Source organism: Schistocerca serialis, chromosome 3 (genome assembly GCF_023864345.2).
Source record: "Schistocerca serialis cubense isolate TAMUIC-IGC-003099 chromosome 3, iqSchSeri2.2, whole genome shotgun sequence".
Lineage (NCBI taxonomy): Eukaryota > Metazoa > Arthropoda > Insecta > Orthoptera > Acrididae > Schistocerca > Schistocerca serialis.
Window position 1 is genome coordinate 308,245,581 of NC_064640.1, and position 20,734 is coordinate 308,266,314.

The 20,734-nt window shown below is 38.6% G+C and overlaps 1 protein-coding gene across 1 annotated transcript in view; it reads right to left on the reverse strand.

The window, feature by feature from the left end:
• Positions 1–20,734, reverse strand: part of LOC126470103 (uncharacterized) — a 109,176-nt gene that overhangs the window by 43,752 nt on the left and 44,690 nt on the right. The window lies entirely within an intron of this gene.

The following is a 20,734-nucleotide window of genomic DNA, read 5'->3' on the forward strand; positions in this document are numbered from 1 at the left end:
AAACAAATAAATAAATACGAGGATAGTATCCTATGTGTGCAACAATAATATCTGCGGTAAATCATGTTAGAAATCCAGAAAAGTTGCTAAACTGAGAATGCCAGTTACACAATCAGTCACCAACTTTAAATTAAATAACAAAATATCTCCAATTGATATTTCATGTGACCTATCAAAGGCATTTGACTTTGTGAATCACAATATTCTCCTGAGTAAATTGTGGTTTTATGCATCTGATGTGATAGACAGCCAATGGTTAATGTCCTATCTAATCAAAAGAACTGAGAATGTTGAACTTAATAATTGAAGCAATGTAAGGTTGGGATATTCTCTTGGCTGGGGAGAAATCACTTATTGGCTTCCACAAGAGTCTATCTTAGGTCTACTTGTTTTTCATATATGTAAATGATCTTCCATCTACTATATAAAAAGCAGAATTATTCTTTTTCTGGATGACACTAATATTGTAATCAATCCAATCATGTAGAGCAATAGAAGAAATCATAAATAATGTTCTTAAATGTACTATTGAGTTGTATTCTGCAAGTGGTCTCACTCTCGGCTTAAAAACCACACAGCATGTTCAGTTCTGCACATCTAGATGTGCTTTACCAATCATACATGTAACACATGGCAAGGAAATAACAACTAGGCTGGAGTCTTCAAAAATTTTAGATGTCCATGTTGATGAGAAATTAAACTGGGTGAAATGGTTCAGATGGCTCTAAACACTATGGGACTTAACCTCTGAGGTCATCAGTCACCTAGACTTAGAACTACTTAAACCTAACTAACCTACAGACATCACACACATCCATGCCCGAGGCAGGATTCAAAACTGCGACCGCAGCAGCAGCGCAGTTCCGGACTAAAGCACCTAGAACTGCTCGGCCACAGTGGCTGGCTGGAAAAAACACATTTTGCAACTTCTAAAACTACTTAGTTCAGCCACATTTCCAGCTTGAATAATTGCAGATCTTGGTGAGAGAGAAATCAGTATGTTGATATATTTTCTGTATTTTCATTCAATGAAGACATATGAAATAATGTTCTGATGCAACTAATATTTAAGAAAGAAGGTATTCATTGCTAAAAAAATGTGCTATAAGAATAATATGAAGTGATCACTCACAATCACCTTGCAAACATTTGTTTAAAAAGGTACGTATTTTGACTACTGTTTCACAGTATATTTATCCCCTCATGAAGTTTGTTGTAAATAATCCACTACAGTTCAAAACAAACAATGATGTACATAATCTGAATACCAGAAGGAAAACTGACATCTATTACTCCACAGTAAGTTTGTCTTTAGTACAAAGATGGGTGTACATTGCTGCAACCAAAATTTTTGATCACTTACCAGTACCTGGTGACATAAAGTGTCTGACAGACAGTGAAGCCAAATGTGAAGACAACCTGAAAAAGTTTATCGTTGACAACTCCTGTTCCCTACAAGAATAAATGCCATATTTAAAAAAGAATGTTTAACGAAAATGTTAAAATACTCATTCCATTTCTTCACAATTAAACATATTTTTCATGTCCTTCATTTCTTATAACTGCAGTCTGATTTCTGCAAAAGGTGTAGAAGTAGTTAAAGTAGTAGCAGTAGCCTTCTTCTTCTTTATTGGCTCTACAGCTCATGATGAGCCTTGGCCTCTTCTACAATTTCCTTCAATAGCAGTAGTAATTCTATTCATATATAGATCTCTTATATGAAGAAACTGGTCGTCTTGTGATTAAAATTTAAGAACAAGAAAAATAGTGTTTCACATATACAGACATTTACAGACTTTCAGGTCTAATATGACAAAGATGGAACAGGTAGTCAACTGCGGCTTTATAGTAGGAACCATCCCAGCAGTTGTCTAAAATAATGTACGAAAACCACAGCAAACCTAAATCGAGATGGCTGGGTTGAATACGAGGCCACTGTGTTTAAAATGGTGCTACCTCATTTGGTTTACTGCTAGTGTGATTAATACTGTTTCACAAATAACTTGTTTAATAATGACAAAGACTAATGTAAAAACTGTTCATTTATTTCTGACTCCTACACACTGCTCACACTACACACACTATATGCACATTGTTTCATAGCATTTCACACAGTATCAGCTGATGCCATGTACCACAACTTTCCATTTGCTAACCTGAAAAACTGATTCAGCGTCCCTCTCTAATGAGTGAGTTATTGAGCTCAGAAAGGGGTCAAGGTGTTAATATTATAGATTGCATAGCTTTGGTAATTTGTTATAGTTTTATACTTTGGTAGAAAATGCTGTTTTTAATTTTATGTTTATTCTTTATTGGTAAGTGTAAGTTCAGTCTAGATCTTGTTTCATGGTAATGAACTTACCTGTTTCTGCAGTAATTATCGATATTATTTTTGACATGTACAATTGATTGGTAAATGTATTCACACAGTGCAGTTAATATCCCTAGTGTTTTGAACAGATCTTTACAATGAGCTATAGTATTATTTTTGGTTATTATCCTTATGGCCCTTTTCTGGAGTTTGAAAATTGTGTTCATATTCTGTGCACTTGTTCCCCAGAAAAGAACGCCAAAGCTAAGAAGTACATATGAATAGTAAGTAAATAAAGGACACTCGCTGCTACACACTGGTGACAGGACTGTAAGGGCGTAATATACTGATGACATTCTGTTTGCTTTTATCTTTGTGTGTTCACACCACTTGAACTGAGAATAAATATTCATTCCTAGAAATTTTGCATTTGTTAAACAATCTATAGATGTGCCATCTCATCTAATGTAACAATGTTATTTTCCCTCTTCAAACTGAAATTCATGGCATTTGTTTTCCTTATGTTCAGTGTCAGTTTAGTGCTTATTGACCAATTGTAAACACCCTTGAGCATTTGATTTGGTCTCTGTGCAAGGAGTTATCTTGTTTTCTTAGTGACTACAATATTACTGCATCAGCAAAGAGAATTTTTTCCCCATGACTTAGGTATTGGGAGACTTATTGAAGCATATCAGGACTAGTATTTATCGTAAAATGCTAGCCTGAGGAACTCCTACATTAATGTGTTTTGGCTCTGATAAGTGTTTTACTACAACTTTACACTTATTGTACCCTATCTGCTAGGTATTATCAGGAACCAGTCATTAGCTATCCTGCTTATTCCTAATGCTTCTAGCTTATTTAGTGGACTCTTGTGGTTAATAGTATCAAAAGCCTTAGAAAGATCTAAAAATATGTCTGTGACATACTCATCTTTGTCGAGGGCATCAAGTACCATTTTTTTGAATTTTACTATGGCTGATTCCATACATCTATCAGTTCAGAACCCATACTGTGGGTAACTTAAAAGGTTGTATTTAATCAAGTAATTCATTAATCTCTCTTTATTAACCACCCATTACTTATGTGATGATTCCTGATATTGTTATTCATGTGGATAACATGTGTCACCCACAACATAAACAGTGTAATTGGATACTCTGAATGGTGTATATGAATGACTTTAGAAGTGTTTTACTTAAATCTAAATATAATACAATTAATACAAAAATACAGTAAGATATACACTAGGTGATAAATATTTTTGGCAAGTTTTTTTAAATAGCTCGAGTACCTCTAGACAGCAGCCAACTTGTCATTCTCTCTGTGGACACCTCTGTCAAGGATGCTATCAAACCTGAGACATCTCACGTGTATCCTGAATCAGCTTTTACTCATGCACAGGTAGCATGATTCAAGTCTGTTGCCATTTGAGTTATCCCACAACACTGATAACCTCTTTCTAGAATGCCTCAGAGATCTGCACAGATATTACAAACTAATAAAGCTCTGATCTTTATAACATTAGTTTCTTTAGCATCCCTTTCCATAGAAAGTTACCATTAACTTCATTGATGTAAATATTAGTACATGTGCAACAATAGGTATTATATTTTCATTCCAGAATAACTTTGTAATATCTATTTCTTTGTTATGTTAGCTTCACTTTTCAGTCCAGGTAAATGTGTAACAATGTTACAAACTCTTATTCTAACATTAGTAGGCTATCTACTGTTCCTCCATTTAGCTATTCCATCTTTTCAGAAAAGAAATATGTCCTCATCAATTACTTCTTCTTATGATTCAAATCCATAATTTTTGACAGTTGTTGTCCTGCTCCTAAATCATGACCACTTTTATGTACAAAATCATCATTCGCTGAGTCAACAGTATCACTGTAAGGATCTACATAACTTAGCTCTTGCAACCATTTCTGCCATACATCAGAATGTCAGCTAAACTCTATGGTTTTTTTTTTCCACAAAGTAAAAGTATAGAGAATATTTACTTTTCATAGGTAAGTATTCTAGGTAAAAAGCAAATTACCTATAATTACGTTAGATATGATTAAAATTATCAACATGAAAGTTGTATTGAATCTAGGAAAGGAATAAAATAGCAAACACTACTTTGTTCCAGATTGTAGTAGTAGTGCTTGTGCAGAAGATGAGCATCTTCTAGGCTATAATACTGTTTCATAAACATAACTGAAAGCTGATGATGGCTGAAACTAATGGCTGGAGGGTTAATGGAAAGGTATTGAAAGTAGTGTGACTGCCATCCAGCCCACTCAGACAAAATAGAGCAGGAAAATCATTTTGATGTCATCTGCACAAGCAGCAGAGAGTTAATTGATTCTATTTTATTTGAGAATGGGGACAGTCGAGAAATGAGTCAGTAATTTTCTATGACTTCTGCATTACCTTACTTTTACATTGGTATAACTCTTGCATATTTTCAATACTCTGAAAATTTCCCTGAGTTAAAGGACTCACTTATTATGTTTCTTAAGGGAGCTTGAACACTCTCTATGCATTGTTTCAGTACACACATTGGTACTTCATCTAAGCTGACTGACTTTATTTTTTGTTTTATGTATGGTTTCGCTGACTTTATGGTCTATGCCTGTGTTTGGCAGCAACCTCATTCTATTTACTGCATAATTATTTACAGGTGTTGTATTCGGTTTAGGGAATTTTTACTGCAACTTCTCTGCAATACCTGAAAAATCATCATTCACATAGCTTGCTAAGTAGTGTGGTTCATTTATTAGTTTATCTCCCTCCCTTATCAGTATGTTATTATGTCTTTGTTTGGCTCTCCCTATCTTTTTTATTTTTTTTATTTTCTTTTTATTACAACTCTGTCTGCTCTGCTTTTATCCTCTGCATTATATATTACTTAGCCATTAAATGACTTTTTTTTTTTGCAGCAATCAGCTCCACCCTATAAATCATCTTGATTAGAAATTTAAGAGCTCTGGTTCATTATGACTCTTTTTCATGGAACTGAGGTACTTTTTGGTTTGGGAGGACTTCTTAGTAACTCCTGTTATCCATTTGTTTTTTTGAGACATTGATACTGATGTGAGTACTTTTGGAAATGTCTTTTCAGAATTCAGTTGAAATAATTTTTAATATTTAGAGAATTTCACATTTACATTGGTTTCCATATACATGTCCTCCCTGCTTTGGTTTGGTAGTTCTTTTGAAAAATGTTGTATTTTTATTTCTGATAAACATATTTTGTAATCTTGCTGTTTAGGAAATTTTTCCAAACCTGATTTTACTGTTATTATTTGACAGAAATGGGTTGATGGTTCCAGAACTTTTACAGCTACATCACACTTTTCCCTGTCCATATTTGTGGGCACTTGTTAAGTTACTGATGCAGTCTTTGTAGTAACTTTTGTTGCACGATTGACAAACAGGAATGTGCCAGAACTCTTAAGGATATTTATGAGGGTCCTGCTAATTTTGTTTATGATATTTGTGTTTATGTTTCCACACAAAGTTAAGTTTATTTTTGTACTTGAACTTATAGAGAACTATTGTTAATTTACTGAAAAAAGTGTTCACACTACCACTGTGAGATCGATACATGCACACAATGATTAATTACATGGTGTTATCAAGACCTGTTAATTCAGTGGCTGATATTTAAAAATGTTTATGTTCACTTACTGTACTAAGATCTGTCTTGATTTCAACTGCATTCTTTTTCTGAAATAAATGCATTATCCTCCACCATTTGAATTAATCTCACAATAAGAGTCTGTCCTTTCATGCAATGATAATGCTATGTGTTGGATTTCTGTGTCTCTGCACAAATGTTGACTGACACAAACTACTGTGCAATGCAAAGAATAGAGCTCAACTTCAAATTATTGTATTTTATTTTTTATTGATTACATGTTTCGATGAATGATTGTTAAGTCTGTAAAATGTCCCTTGTTGCTTTTTTCCAATGGTTTCTTTTTCTTTATGATATGTATGTCATTTGGTGTGTTGTGAGTGATTGTTTCGGAATTTTTTAAACTTGAGGTAGTGAAACCTGTTGTCTTCATTTATCCTAAAAAAGATATACTTCTCCTACCTCTGACAACAGGTATTTGATCATGTGTGGCTCGAGATCCACCCCCTATACTTTCATGAATCACCTGTACCAACCTGCCCTTCCCAGTCCTGTTTAGGAGATGGCTGTGCCTCGTGAAACGCCATCTATTGATTGTCTCGACATGCACCAGAGCAACATGTGCAAAGTCAGTTACCATCAGTGCCATCTCTAATCCAGATTAATCCACCTCAGAGCTCCATTAAAGTGTGTCTGGTCATGGCACTGGAACAGCTCAGCAAAGTGTACATTGGTGCCATGAGTAATAGAAGCTATCCTGTCCAGCAAAGCTATCTTTCCCAGTTCATTACCTATGTCATATGCCCCATTGCTGTCCGAACTGTTTCCCACCCCACCCACTATTAATACAAGACCCTATTTTGAAAAATCTTTTCATAATGATCTTAAGCGCTCTATCACATGACATAGCCCTGCATTTGATTTGAATATGCTGATGGTCTGGTATACTGCCCCTAAGTTCTCCTGTAACTGAGGGCCTCTACTTCACCTGTGGCTACTTTCTAGCAGCAGCACTTTCTTTTTCCTAACACTTTGCATGAGCCTGGGCTTCCTAACATCAGCTGGTCTATAGCACATTTCCTGCTCCTAGATAACCTTTTGCTCCATGTGCTTTATTCCTACTACCTTCAGATTTCAGTGAATGTATTACAGTCAATTTAATCAAAACTGTTCAAATAAAGACTTACAGTATTCAACAACAGTTAGAATTGCAAACAGGAGTGTTGGAAATCCTTGAAGCAAATTTGATTGCAGTAATACACTCATATGAAGAGCGGGTCCTACCACAGAATCACTTCTACATCTACATCTAAATGATTAATCTGCAATTCACAATTAAGTGGCTGGCAGAGCATTCATCCCACCACTTTTAAGCTACTTCTCTACTGTTCCATTCTCGGACATTGAGCAGGGAAAGTGAACACATAAGTCTTTCCATGTGAGCTCTGATTTCTCTTGTTTTATTATGACATTCATTGCTCCCTATGTAGGTGGGCAACAACAAAATAATTTCACACACTGAGGAAATAGCTGGTGATTGAAATTCTGTGAGAATGTCCTGCCACAGAGAAAAATGCCTTTGCCTCAAAGACTGCCACTCCAAGTTGTGTATCATATCCTTTTCATCCTCTCCTTTATCTAGCAGTAATACGAAAAAAGCTGCCCTTTTATGAACTTTTTCAGTTCCTCCATGAATCCTATCAGATGCAGATCCCACACCACACAAAGATACTCCTTAAGAGGGCAGACAAGTATCATGTAAGCAGTCTCTTTAGTAGACCTGTTACATTTTCTAAGTGTCTTGCCAATAATTCACAGTCTTTGGTTTAGTTTCCACACAACATTATCTATGGGATTGTTCCAATTTAAATTATTAATAACTGTAATCCCAAAGTATTTAGTTGAGTTTACAGCCTTTACATTTGTGTGATTTATTGTGTAACTGAAATTCAGCAGATTCCTCTTAGTCCTCACGTGGATGACTTCACACTTTTCATTATTGCCACGTTTTGCAACATGCAGATATCTAAATCATTTTGAAATTTGTTTTGATCATCTGATGACTTTACAAGACAGTAAGTGACAGAATCATCTAAGAGAGCAGCTCAGATTGTCTCCTAAGTCGTTTATGTGGATCTGGAACAACAGAGGACCTTGGGGAGCACCAGATATTACTTCTGTTTTTCTTTATGACTTTCCATCAGTCACTATGAACTGTGTCCTTTATGACAGGAAATCACAAATCCAGTCACACAACCATCAGTTATTATGAATTATATCCTTTCTGACAGGAAATGATGAATCCAGTCACACAACTGAGACAATACTCCATAGTCACACAATTTAATTAGAAGTTGTTTGTGAGGAATGGTGTCAAAAATCTGAGTGTCAACTTTGATCCATACATTCTTTGAGAGCGACTCGAAAGATGTCATTATAAGTGGGAAAAGCAGATCTTCAAGGACTTCAAAACTAGAGATGCTGATTGATGTCAAATGTATGAACAAGAATTTTGGATGGATAGTGTTATGGAGAGTGAATACGCTCATGTTGTTTGCTGGAGCTGAGTAATAATAATGATGACACAGTTTCAGTGTATGAGATTTACATAAAAAACCAAGATAGATTGACAGAAGACTGACAAGAACAGAATGATCGCATCAATTGCACTGAAATTTTAGCATATTTCAGTACTGACTTTGGTTGTGGGTAGATAATTAACTCAGCACTTGCATAAACAGCACCTACATTTCCCATAGGATAATAAATATTATGAGGTTCATCCAGCAAGTGAGTTTCCCTATTTTATTTGAAGCATTCAAACATAGTTAGTACTACAGTTTTTTTTGTGTTCACAGAAACCATTTACTGAACAAATGAATACAGTTTATATTACAGATATTCTCCACTTTTGTGCATGCACTTTTGCCATCATTCTGGCAAAGTCCATATTTGTGTAGCAAACCATTCTTTGAGAGCATCCTGGCACCACTGGTTGACAGCTGCATGAAGCTCATCATTGGTAGTGAACTTGTTACCTTGCACAACATCTTTCATCACATTGAATAGGGCACAGTCACTAGGAGCCAGAGCTGGTGAATATGGAGGATGGGGTAGCACAGTGAACCCTAGTTCATGCACAGTGGCAATGGTCTGGTGACTGGTATGAGGCCGCGCATTGCTGTTTTGGAACAAAATGCCATGGCAACATTTTCTGTGCAGAGTTGTTGAGTGTGTTGATGGAACTGGTGCAGTGAAGAGCAGTACTGAACAATCTTGAGGGTCATAATGTGAGAGAGCCACTCCAGCAGCAGTATACCTTCCTGATCCCAGAACACAGTCGTCATTTATCTCTGCATGAATAGTCCCAGTCTTGACTTGTTCAGATGAGGGCTTCCAGTATGCTTCTACTGTATAGACTGAACTTTTGTTTCTAGAGTCTCATGGAAGAACTATTATTCATCAATAGTGACCAGGTGCTCAAAGAACTCCACTGGATCTGCACTGTACTGTAGCACCAACTCTTGACATATCCCCACATGCCCCTGTTTCTGCACAATGGTGAGGGAATGGGGGACCCATTGTTTGCACAACCTCTTCTTTTTCAAATCCTCGTGGCTGATGGCACAGAGAGTTTCCCATGACAGACCTGTTGCCTTCAGGAGTTCCTCAAATGTGATTTGCCTATGCCCCGTTATCAAGTCATTGACATGCCGGGCATTGTTTCGTTTGCATGCAGTTGCTGGACACTGAGTGCTTTTGTGTTTTTGAGCACAGTGTCTGCTGCTTCTGAACTCTGACACCCAATGAAACATGGATTGGCAAATTAGTGCTGTTTCCCCACATATGACTACAAACGACTTGTGGATAACTGAAGCAGTCATTCCTTCCCTCTAGAGGAACCACACTGTCCTCTGCTGCTGGTCTGCTTCCATGATGTCTTACTGATGCCACATATGGGAAGCAGCAACACCATCTGGTGGCAGTAGACAGCTCTATAATCTATCTTCATGCATAAATGACGCATATTTCAAACTGCTACTTTGCAAGAGTTATTGGGGGAGTGCCAATCAATACTGGACACACAAAAAATTTCTCTGCAAAATAAAATGTGCCTGTGACTTGTGATGACATGTGAGGGCTGGTGAGTTAGACTGGTATGTGCTGACAACACTCATAGTGGCTAACTATGCATACTGCACTATCTTGCCAGTATGCTGTGAGCTAACATGGAATTACCATTACAAAATGTGTCTGATTGTGAACTGTGCTCTGTCATTCATTTTTTTCACAGTGAAACAACTATCTGCTGTCAATATCCAGTGGGAATTAACCTCTGTCTGTGGGGAAGGCTATATGAGAATTAAAATGGTCAGATGTTGTTATGTATAGTTTGTGGAAGAGATAGAAAATGCAAATGACAAATAGCACATTGGGAGGCTCACTACAGTGATGAGGTGATACCATTATTGCAATTCACAATATTTTGGATGAAGATTGTCATATTTATCATTGACAGCATCATAATGCAGCTATCTTCTGGAACTGAAATTGGATGCTCATTCACTACAGCGAAGTCTTTGCAAGATGGGTGCCACATTTACTGAGTGATGTCCACAGGCAGCAATGGTTGGATCTGGCCATAATGTTTTTGGAAATGCATCAGAGAGAGGGAGATCTGCTCTTCAAATGGACTGTCACTGGGGATGAGACCTAGGTTCATCACTTGACCCCTGAGACAAAATGTCAGGGCGTGTGGAAGAAACCCAGCCACAAAAAAAAAAACAAAGGTCACACATGCAGCAGGAAAAGTTATGTCAGCCATATTTTGGGACTGTGGGGTTTTGCTCATTCACTAACTACCTCACAACACCTCACCAAATTGAGAGAGGTACTGTAATATCTTGAGGAATCTATAAGCTGCCATAAAAAGAAAATATCATGGACTTTTGTCTCACAACATTCTCTTCCCTCACGACAATGCTCTGCCTCATACAATGGAGTGACCCAGGCTGAGCTTAGAAGATTCAGCTAGAAAGTGTTCTCACATCCTTCATATTCACCAGATCTTGCTGCAAGTGATTTTCACATGTTCCCTCAACTCAAAGGTCATCTTAGAGATAAGTACTTCAACACTGATGATGTAGTCACATCAACAGTAAACAAGAAGTTCTGAGCAAGGACATGACATGGCATTACACTGGTTTGGAAAACCTTGTGTCACGTTGCCAAAAATACTGGGAAGAACATTATGACGATGTAAAAAAGTAACAGAAGCACTGTACAATGTCAATAAAATTATTTCAGGATCATAAATTGTGTGTAATGAGTTTTTATAAAATAGGAAAACATACTTATCGGATACCCTTGAAACAAACTTGCTTAATGGACAAGCTCCAAAATTCAGGTTTTAACACTTATAAACAACATGAAGCAGGAATATGTGGGATCACCAATTACAAGTTAGTTGTGCTGTGAGTGGGGCTTATTGCCACACCCATGTGCTATGCTTGGGCTGTAGGACAGGCTGACGGAAATTGACTGAAAACATGTCTGCACAATGGTTCATTTATTTGTGGCAATGGAATATGCAGGCTATTAACAATGTTTTATGATATCGACAGTCTATGCTCTTGTCACCATGTTGTCACAGTAAAGGGTGTTTCATAATAGATATGCTTGAACACTGTTCCGGGAGGGTTACACTCCTCAGGAATCAGGCACATGGTTTGATCATCTAACCACAGGAAAAATGATTTTCACATAAGTGGACGAAACAGGTAACCATCTTTCAACCTGTGGGGCACCATGTATGTTACAGTCATGATGTAACAAGATGTGAAAATGGACGGTGCTTTCTGAATAATCCTGTATGCATTGTGGGAAACTCACATTAAGCTTGATCCAGGTGGCCTGTGGCAAGCAGAATGATACACCTGCAGATACGTCTACACTGATCCACTGCTCAGCTCACACTGGTCTCTGCTTTGTCTTTTGTGCACCTGTGCATGTCACACCATTGCCAAACTCTGATCTAATGGTAAATCTGTGAATGCGCCAGTGGAAGACAGATATTGCTAGCTTGTGCTGGATGTAACTATGGTTCCCATATTTCTCAGTGTGGCTGCCACACAGTTCCCCCCTTGGAAAGTGGAGATCAGGAGCTAAGAGAAAGTACCAGCAACCAACTTGCAACTAGCACATTTGGAGCTGTTGGGCTTTCTGGTGTAGTCAGCATGAACACGATGGTGGCAGGCACATCCACACAGATCTGACAGTGGCCAATGATGTCAGTACACACGGTGGGCGTGTCCATGCACAGCCAGCTAGTGACAGTGGAATCAAGTTACGCACAGTCTGTGATGAAGGAAGCTGGGATATTTTTACTTCCCCTCTTGTTTTGCCATCTGCCTCCTTAAATTTGTTTTTTTCACTTTTAACTAATTACCATTAACATACACAAGTACAATCTGCATTTTTATAAAAGAGAAAGGTTGGCCCTTAATCTTAAAGAATATAACACCAGATCTAATCTTGTGCTTAGTTTTATGTATGTAATTGATTTTCTAATTTATTTCGACTATTCCTAATTAGTATCTTTTGGTATAGGGTGAAATCAGTAATTGTTTTGTAACTTAAATTCTATTGCTGACATATAAACAAATATAAATTCTGTACCAATTATAAACATTTGGAGGAACAACTAATAGTATTCTTAAAGGATCTATTTGGCTCTATTCGAAAACATGTTAGGAAAGCCGGCCCTTAATTAACTCCAAAGTAATTAACAGTTTTGTCAAAAGTACTATTCGCATAATGATAAATGTTAATTTCATCATTTAAACAAATAATTTGGCCTAAACCTTGTAGTAGAAAAAAGTGTTAAAAGGTACAAATTTTTTGGTGTATTCAGTTAATTTAATGAGTTAGGTTTTAATTTTAATTTCTGTAAATTTAACTTCAAACAATGTGTAGTTTCAGTACCTAGTATTATGAGGATATATAAGGGCCTTATGTTTGGTCCCAAGACAGTCAGTTCATGGCCAAGTTTCAGACAGGAACCTGTGTTGGTTAGAATAACAACAATGCATCAAATTAACTGTGAAACAAGTGTAACACAATTAGGCCATGTGTTAAAACAATAACAGTATCTGTTCAGTACAAACTGCAATATTCTGCAAGACTTGTGAACTGTGTGGTTAGGTTTTTACTGCTCGTAGATGTACGACAGTAAACTACTGAAGCAGTATGTGGATGTTCACTTGCCACCTATTAATGAGACTTATCAAAAGTTAAACAATAGTGCACTGGCCATATAACTGTGTATTATTTGGTGGGTTGTGAACACTGAAAGTAAACCACTCTGAAATGCAAATGTGTACCGGTTGGCTACATCATTTAAAGTAGTCTGTGTTTGATTTCTGCCCCAAAATTTTTCAGCCAGAATAGCAACAGTACATTGACACTGAGGACAACAAACAAAGAAATAAAAAAACTGTCACAAGTTGATAGCCATACATGGTTCACTTCAGAGGACACTAACACACAAGCAAAGTCTGGTTGACAGTTGATATCACAAAACAAAAGATTGAACAGTTGCACAGTAGGTAATGAAATAAATTGTTCATGAAGTAGCACTGTTCGTAGTTCACTGACTTCACTGACACAGTCTGATGGGCAACCAGAGTGCAGCACTCAATCCAGCATCAAAGCTCAAGACAGTGGAGGTGGGAGAACTGTAGCAAGTGTTTTAACTTGCATGAGCATGGTATAATTGTGACTTAAACACGGGCTCCAGAACTGCAACGGACTTGCCTGGCAATGCAATGGGTGAAGCCTGGAGTACAACGAGGATGCAAACATGGAAAAGGGCAAGTCAGTAGATCCCGCCTCAACAACTGTTGGAGCAGAGGTAAAGGGACATGGACGTGGGTCCAGGAGCTACAGTGGACAAGCTGCTGATGAGATGGGAGGTGATGACTAGAGCTCGACTGGAGATCAGATGGTGATGTGACACACTGGAGACAGAGTCTCTACAGCAAGCAGTGGCTCAGGGAGCATATTCTTACCCCATGTGATGGCTGGGCTGCATTTGGGCTGCATTGTTAGGTGTATTTGATTATTATGCAGCATGGTCATTTGAAGTGGATGGCTGGCCTGCATGACATAGTCCACTGGGGGGCTAGGGTGTGGGTGCTTGGTGCGCCTGTTGTTGGTGCAGCCTGGGTTGTTGTGCTGGCTGCCTGGGTGAGATGGGGAAAGGCTGAGGTGACTGTACCACATTGGTGTGCAACATTACGTGTGTACAGCACTGCAGATCAGCATATACAAATGCTTTACTGGTGCCATGTCACATCGGCCATTTGGATGTGCAGATGTTCCACCCCCAGAGTGATTGAGGTATCATGTGGTGGTGGTACTTCCTCCATGAAATCTCCTGGAATGGCGAGTTTTTGCACATAGATGAGATTGGCTGGTGAAATACTTTAGTGATACCTGAAGGCTGAGGAGAACCCGCAGGAGTGCTTGCATCCAGGATGTATTGTGTCAAGTTACAGCAATTTTCAGTATCCTATTGAACTGTTCCAGAATGCCATTAGAGGCCGTGTGGTAGCTAGTGGTCGTGTACAATTGCACGCCACAAAGCTAGGAAATGTCAGTGAGCAGAGTGTTGTCAAACTGGTGTCCTCGGTCTGTTGTGACATGACTGGGGCATCTGAAATGTGCCACCCAGTTGTCAACATGAGTGATGGTGATGGTCTTGGGTGTTGCTTCCGGCAAACAAGTGAAATGGTCCACTATTGTTAGCAGATACTGCTTGCCATATGGACATGTGCAAAGCGGCGTGTCACATTGGGAAAGGTACCAACAGGTCATGGGTGTGTATCCCAACTTTGGCACATTGACATGTGCTGCAGGCATGTGCCCATTGATGGTACTCTTTCAGGAGTTCTGACCAGACCAAATGCACAGTGATGAGTGACATGGGAGTGCTGATACCAGAGTGTGACAGTCTGTGGACGCAGTCAAAATTAGTGCGCCAGAATTTCTACAGGCAAAACAGGCAGTGTGTGCCTTTCAATACATCACACCAAATGTTATGGTTGGAGCCATGAACAGGCTCTAGTTTGTGTTTCAGGCTGGTGGAGCATTGTGGTAAAAGCTGTCAAGTTTATTGTTGCTCTCCTGTTCTTGGACAATGTCCTCAAAGTTCACAGCAGGAGAGACAATGGCACAAGTGCAGGACAAACAGTGGCGATGATATTGTCCATCCTGGAAATATAATGAATATCTGTGGTGAACTATCACATGTACTTCAACTGCCAGGACCAGCATGGCAAACATTTGGTGTTGTTGACCCAAAACACATCAGTGATAGGCTTGTGGCCAGTGTACATAATTAATGAGTATGCTGCTACCAGTGGGTGGAAGTGTTTTACTGCCTCATACACTGCAAGTAACTCATGGCCCTGGACACTCCAATCGTGTTGCAACATTGATTGTTTCTGTGAGAAGAAACTAAGTAGCTGCCAGATACTGACAACATGCTATTGAAGCACTGGCTAGCTTCAACAACCATGGCCTGTTCAGTGTTGCACAGTGGGTGTTTGAGCAAAACATTGTTTCTGTGAGATTTCATTTGATTTTGTTGAAACTTTTGTCCATTGCATCTCACCAGTGCACAGGAGTCCTCCCCTTCATGATGGGGCCACACAGAGCTGCTGTCAGCACCTCCTGCACAGCAGCAGTATTAGGGAGATCTTGTCACTAAAAGTTCAGCACACTGATGTAGTGGCATAACTCTTTATGTACCTGTAGACATGGTATATTTAAGATCACCTGTACCTGGTAGTAGCATGGATCCACTCAGTATGATTAAGTCTACAAGAAACTCCATTTCTATGTTGCTGAATATGCAGGCCTCACTCAGGCACCAAAAAATGGTTGTTAGGTGGTGGCAGAGGAGTGCAAGTGACTTCAAGAAAACCAGGATGTTGTCAAGATATGCAAAACAACATGGTAAACCTTATAAGATAACATCCAGGAAACACTTCCAGGTCTGGGCAGCATTCCAAAAGCCAAACGTCATGTACATGCTCTGGAAGAGTCCAAATAGTGTGATGTTTGCCGTTTTTTAAATGTCTTCTGGTGCCACTGGTATTTGCATGAATGCCTTCACACAGTTGATTTTCTGAAAATTACAGAGCTCTCCAAAGCATGACTAAAACACTGAAGACATTTTACAGGATATCAATCTGGCACTATTTGTGAACTGAAGGCACAATAGTCTCCACTAAGTGCAAGGCAGAGGACCATGGGCTGCTCAATCATTGGATGATGCCCTGTTGCAGCATGGCCTTGAACTCAGTCTTTGCTTCAGTGAGTCTGCTGGGCACAAATCAACATGGATGACATGAAGTGGGAGGACCTGGTGTAGTTATAATGTGGTGGAACATAGAATGATTCATGTCCCAATGAAGACCAGGCAGGCAAGTGACCTCCAGAAATTTGTCAAGGATGTCAGCGTACACTGAAGAAAGTAGCCTGGTGTCACTGTCCTGCTATCTTCTGACTTGTGGTAGCATCTACCAACTGGTAATTTGGAATACCAACAAGCAGCTGGTAGTGTCCGAGGAATCTGCACCCACGATTAGCTCACTGATGTCAGCCAACTTGAAGGTCCACACAAATGTGAAGTGTAGTTCCAGACCCAAATTTTGTTGGTGTGTGCCATACATTTTGATTGTTGAATTGTTTACAGCCATAAGAGATAGCACCTTGGCTGTCCTGCAGTCCATCAACATTGTTCCTGGGAATAATGAGAGCTCAGAACCCATGTGTACAGAGTACTTAACACTGCCAGCCCATTCTGCCATGAAGAGATGCTTTGATATGGCACTGCAGCCAGGTGTGTCCAAGCCCAGTTGCCACTGACATTTGGGTGCAAGCAAGATGGTGGCTCTTTGTTGTGTTGTTTCTGAACTGGGCATGGTACGACTAGAAGCTGTCTGGCAGCTGACCTGACATCTGTGGCATATTGCTAGAGCTGCTAGAGCTGTATTGCTGGTTGCTGGTCACAATATAATGAGATGGATGAACAAATTGTGCTATCAAAATAATTCCATACATGTCATGGGAAGCTCATGTTAAACTAATCACATGTGGCCTGTGGTGAGCAGAATCATACACCTGCAGACAAGTCTACACTGGTGCATTGCTCAGCTCACCCTGGTCTTTGCTTTGTCTTGTGTGCACCTGGGTGCATTCTACCATTGTCAAAATTTGGACTAATGCTGAATCTGTGGTCATGTCAGTCGATGCTAGGCATTTCTACCTTGTGCTAGCTGTAACTATGGCTCACGAATTTCTTGGTGCAGCTGCCACAAGGATAGGAACTTCGAAATAATGTTGATCTCTGTAAATTACTTATAATTTTTAATGTCTAAAGCTAATGTAAACTGTTACCCATATTTGCTCAATTCATTACTCTTATTATTGTTCTCCTAATCATAATCAATGGTGAAATAAAAACTATAAGCCTACCCATATTTTAAAACTAAACAATCTATTTGGGAATGTTGGCAAAGATCTGGTCAATTTACCCCATTAGGTATGGAAAAGTGGCCACTATATAAGCATTCAGAAAAATGTTTACATATCCTATAAAATATACTCTTACCTTAGCTATAAACATTTGGTGTGATACCTTACAGTATGTTGATTCAAGATGTATATGCTGCAAGCTTCAGTTAACAGCCATTATTTCATGAAAATTCAATTTCATTTAGAGGGGGCACTTTACCCCACCTTCCCCTACCTGTTGTTGATGATTTGGAAGGCCAGTTCCATTATATTTCTTCTAAATCCCTTTTTTTCCTTGAGGGCATTCCAGCTGATTCATTCTCCAAGATATTTTAATCCTATGACTATTTCCATTTTTTGTTCTCCCACTCTGAAATCTTTCAGAAGGTTTTTTATGACTGTCATTATTTTGCTCTTTAGTAGGGCCATATCATCTACGAACACCAAGCAATAATGCTTTTGTTTTTTGTTCCGAGTCAGTTTTCACTATGGGTATTTTTGTCCCACTTGCCGATTACTTTTTGTAGGGTGCAATTAAATAGCAGTGAGGGCAGTCCATCTCCTAGTCATACACCAGTTTTTTATCTCACAAAGGGCAGAGAGTTTTTCCATGAATTTGAGTTTGATGTATTTTAAAGTTCTCTCTGATTAATTTTTGTGGCTTTGTTGTCTAGGTCTAATTCCTTTAACTCAGGGATGAGCAATTCCCATTGTACTGAGTCATAAGCTTTTTGAAAGTTACTGGAGAAGACAACAGATGATCTTGCTCTTGATTTTTAGGAAGCCATGACATTTTTGAAGTTTTGAATTTGACATGGGCACTATCTTCCTTTCCTAAAATCGTCTTGTTATTCTCAAAGTGGATACACTAGTTGAGGTTCTGCTCTGTTTAGTAGGACTTTAGAGACTATCTTGTACATTACATCTACAAGTGAGGTCCATCTGTGGTTGTTGCAGTTTATCTTGGAGCATTTCTTATGGAGTGAATGGATGAGGTTGAACTTCGACTTATCTTTGATTCTTTAATTTATCCAGATTTCTTCATAGACGTTTTGGAGAGAGTTTATGGCAATTTCTTAGACATTTTTCCAATGTTTTTCTGTGAATAGCTTTCCTCCTGAGGCCTTATAGGTTTTAAGAGTCAATATGATTATTTTCAGTTTCTCATTGGTGGGGAGTTCAGCATTAGGGCTAGTTGTTGTTGATGTGATGTCCATTTTCTCAGGGGGTTCTTTACAGTTGAGGAGGTTTCTGAAATATTCTGCCAATATTTTGTAATTATTCACTTTGTTGTTGGCAGTATTTCAGTTTTTTATTGGAGTTGTAGGGTCAGTGAGTTGTATTTTATTGTTTTTTTTTTAAGTCTTATAAATGTTGCTTGTATTGTTTTTGATTAAGTCTTCACTGATCTGAAACAGGAGATACTTCTCATGGGCTGTTTTGATTCATGTGAGATTGTTACTCATTAATTTTCTTATGCTTGAGAAGTTTTGTCTGTTACGTTTGTTTTTCTGTGATTGCCACTGCTGACACACTTTTCTTATTGGTCCAAGAAGTCTGTCACTTTCTTCCATCCATCAGGCATGTTTTTCGTTTTGCTTATGGGAGCTGGTTGTTTAACTTTAGTTACTAGACATTCTTTTATTTGATTTCAGTTTTAGTATTGCATGTCTTCAGTTTTGAGGGGAAACTCTTTGGAGTTCATCATCTTTTCTGGGTCTCTTTTTCTGTTGTTATTTAAGTTTTTTTGGTACTGTTAGCTCACTTTTGCTTTTTGGGAGTGACAACGAATTTTATTTTAGAAAGTCCTCTGAGGACTCTGACAATATATATTTCTTTATGGAACTTCTTTTTGATTGATATATCATTCAGTTGGAATTCAACTAGACATAGGTTTGTTAACAGTCATGTGTCGTATTTTTTAGGTTAGCTTTTTAAAGATTTTGAATTTCTCTATCATGTTGCATGCTTTACATAAATCTGTCAAGCTGGTCCATTTTGGTTAATTCTGTTACGTGCTGAGTAGTTTCCAATATTTTTTTTGTTTTTGTATTTCTTTTCCTTCCCTACCCAGATTTTGGATTTCTCAATCATGAAGTGTGCTTTGCATAAATCTGTCAGTCTGATCCCATTTTGTTTAATTCTGTTATGTGCTCCTTTTTTCCCCCTCCTTCACTACCCAGGCACTGAAATCCCCTATAAGTAGGCAATTGTATTTGTGTAGACACATGGGGCCTGATGATGGAGTGCTGCTGCTGCTGAATAAACAGTGACCCACTGTTTCAGAAATTCTCATTGGAGCTGATTACAGCAGTAGGGATCAAGAGCGTGTCAGTGGTCTTTGTATGGTGAAACTGGCAGTCTCGTATTCTAGTTGTGTTATTACACCCACCTCACTTTGATGAGCATTAAAGGTAGCCCCACCCATTGAAGCATCATGATTTTGGAATGGGTCTTCTCCTTTCTTCAGTCTTCAGTCATCCATAGTTGATATGTGCCTCTGGACTGAAGCAGAGCTTGATACAGAGGACACAGACAATGTCTCTACACATTTGTCCTCTTCATGATGAAGTCATAATTGTCAATTTCAAACATGACATTAGACAAGCAACAAAGATACAGCCAAAAAGTAGCATATTAGTAACTTTTCTGATAGTACCTCTTTCCACACAGGTTTAAAAATCCATATCAAATCTTCATGCCATATCTTACTGGCTGTTATTTGCCATTATAGTGCTCTTGGTCTTTTCTCTGAGCATCCAGGGTCCATATGTGAGTTTATACCTTGCTTATTAAGTCCAGGTGATGTGGTGTTCCCCATAGTCGTCCTGAGTATCATCTGGTTGATATGGGAACAGTGCTGTTTGAGCCTTGCAAAAATGGAAGAGAAAGAATGTTGAGACCTGTAGTATCTTGCTGCTCTGTGTTGTATATGGGTTGACAACCAAACATTTCTGCCCCATTGGATCATAGTTCCTCTTATACAACATTCCTTTTATTAATTACCAAGAGGGCTGACACTGTGGTTAGCACTCTGGACTTGCATTTGGGAGAATGAGGATTCAAATCCCTATCCAGCCATCCAGATTTAGGTTTTCCATTAATTCCCTAAGCCACTCCAAGCAAATGCTGGGATGGTTCCTCTGTAAATGGCATGGCCAATTTCATTTCCCATTCTTTCATAATCTGAATTTGTGCTCCATCTCT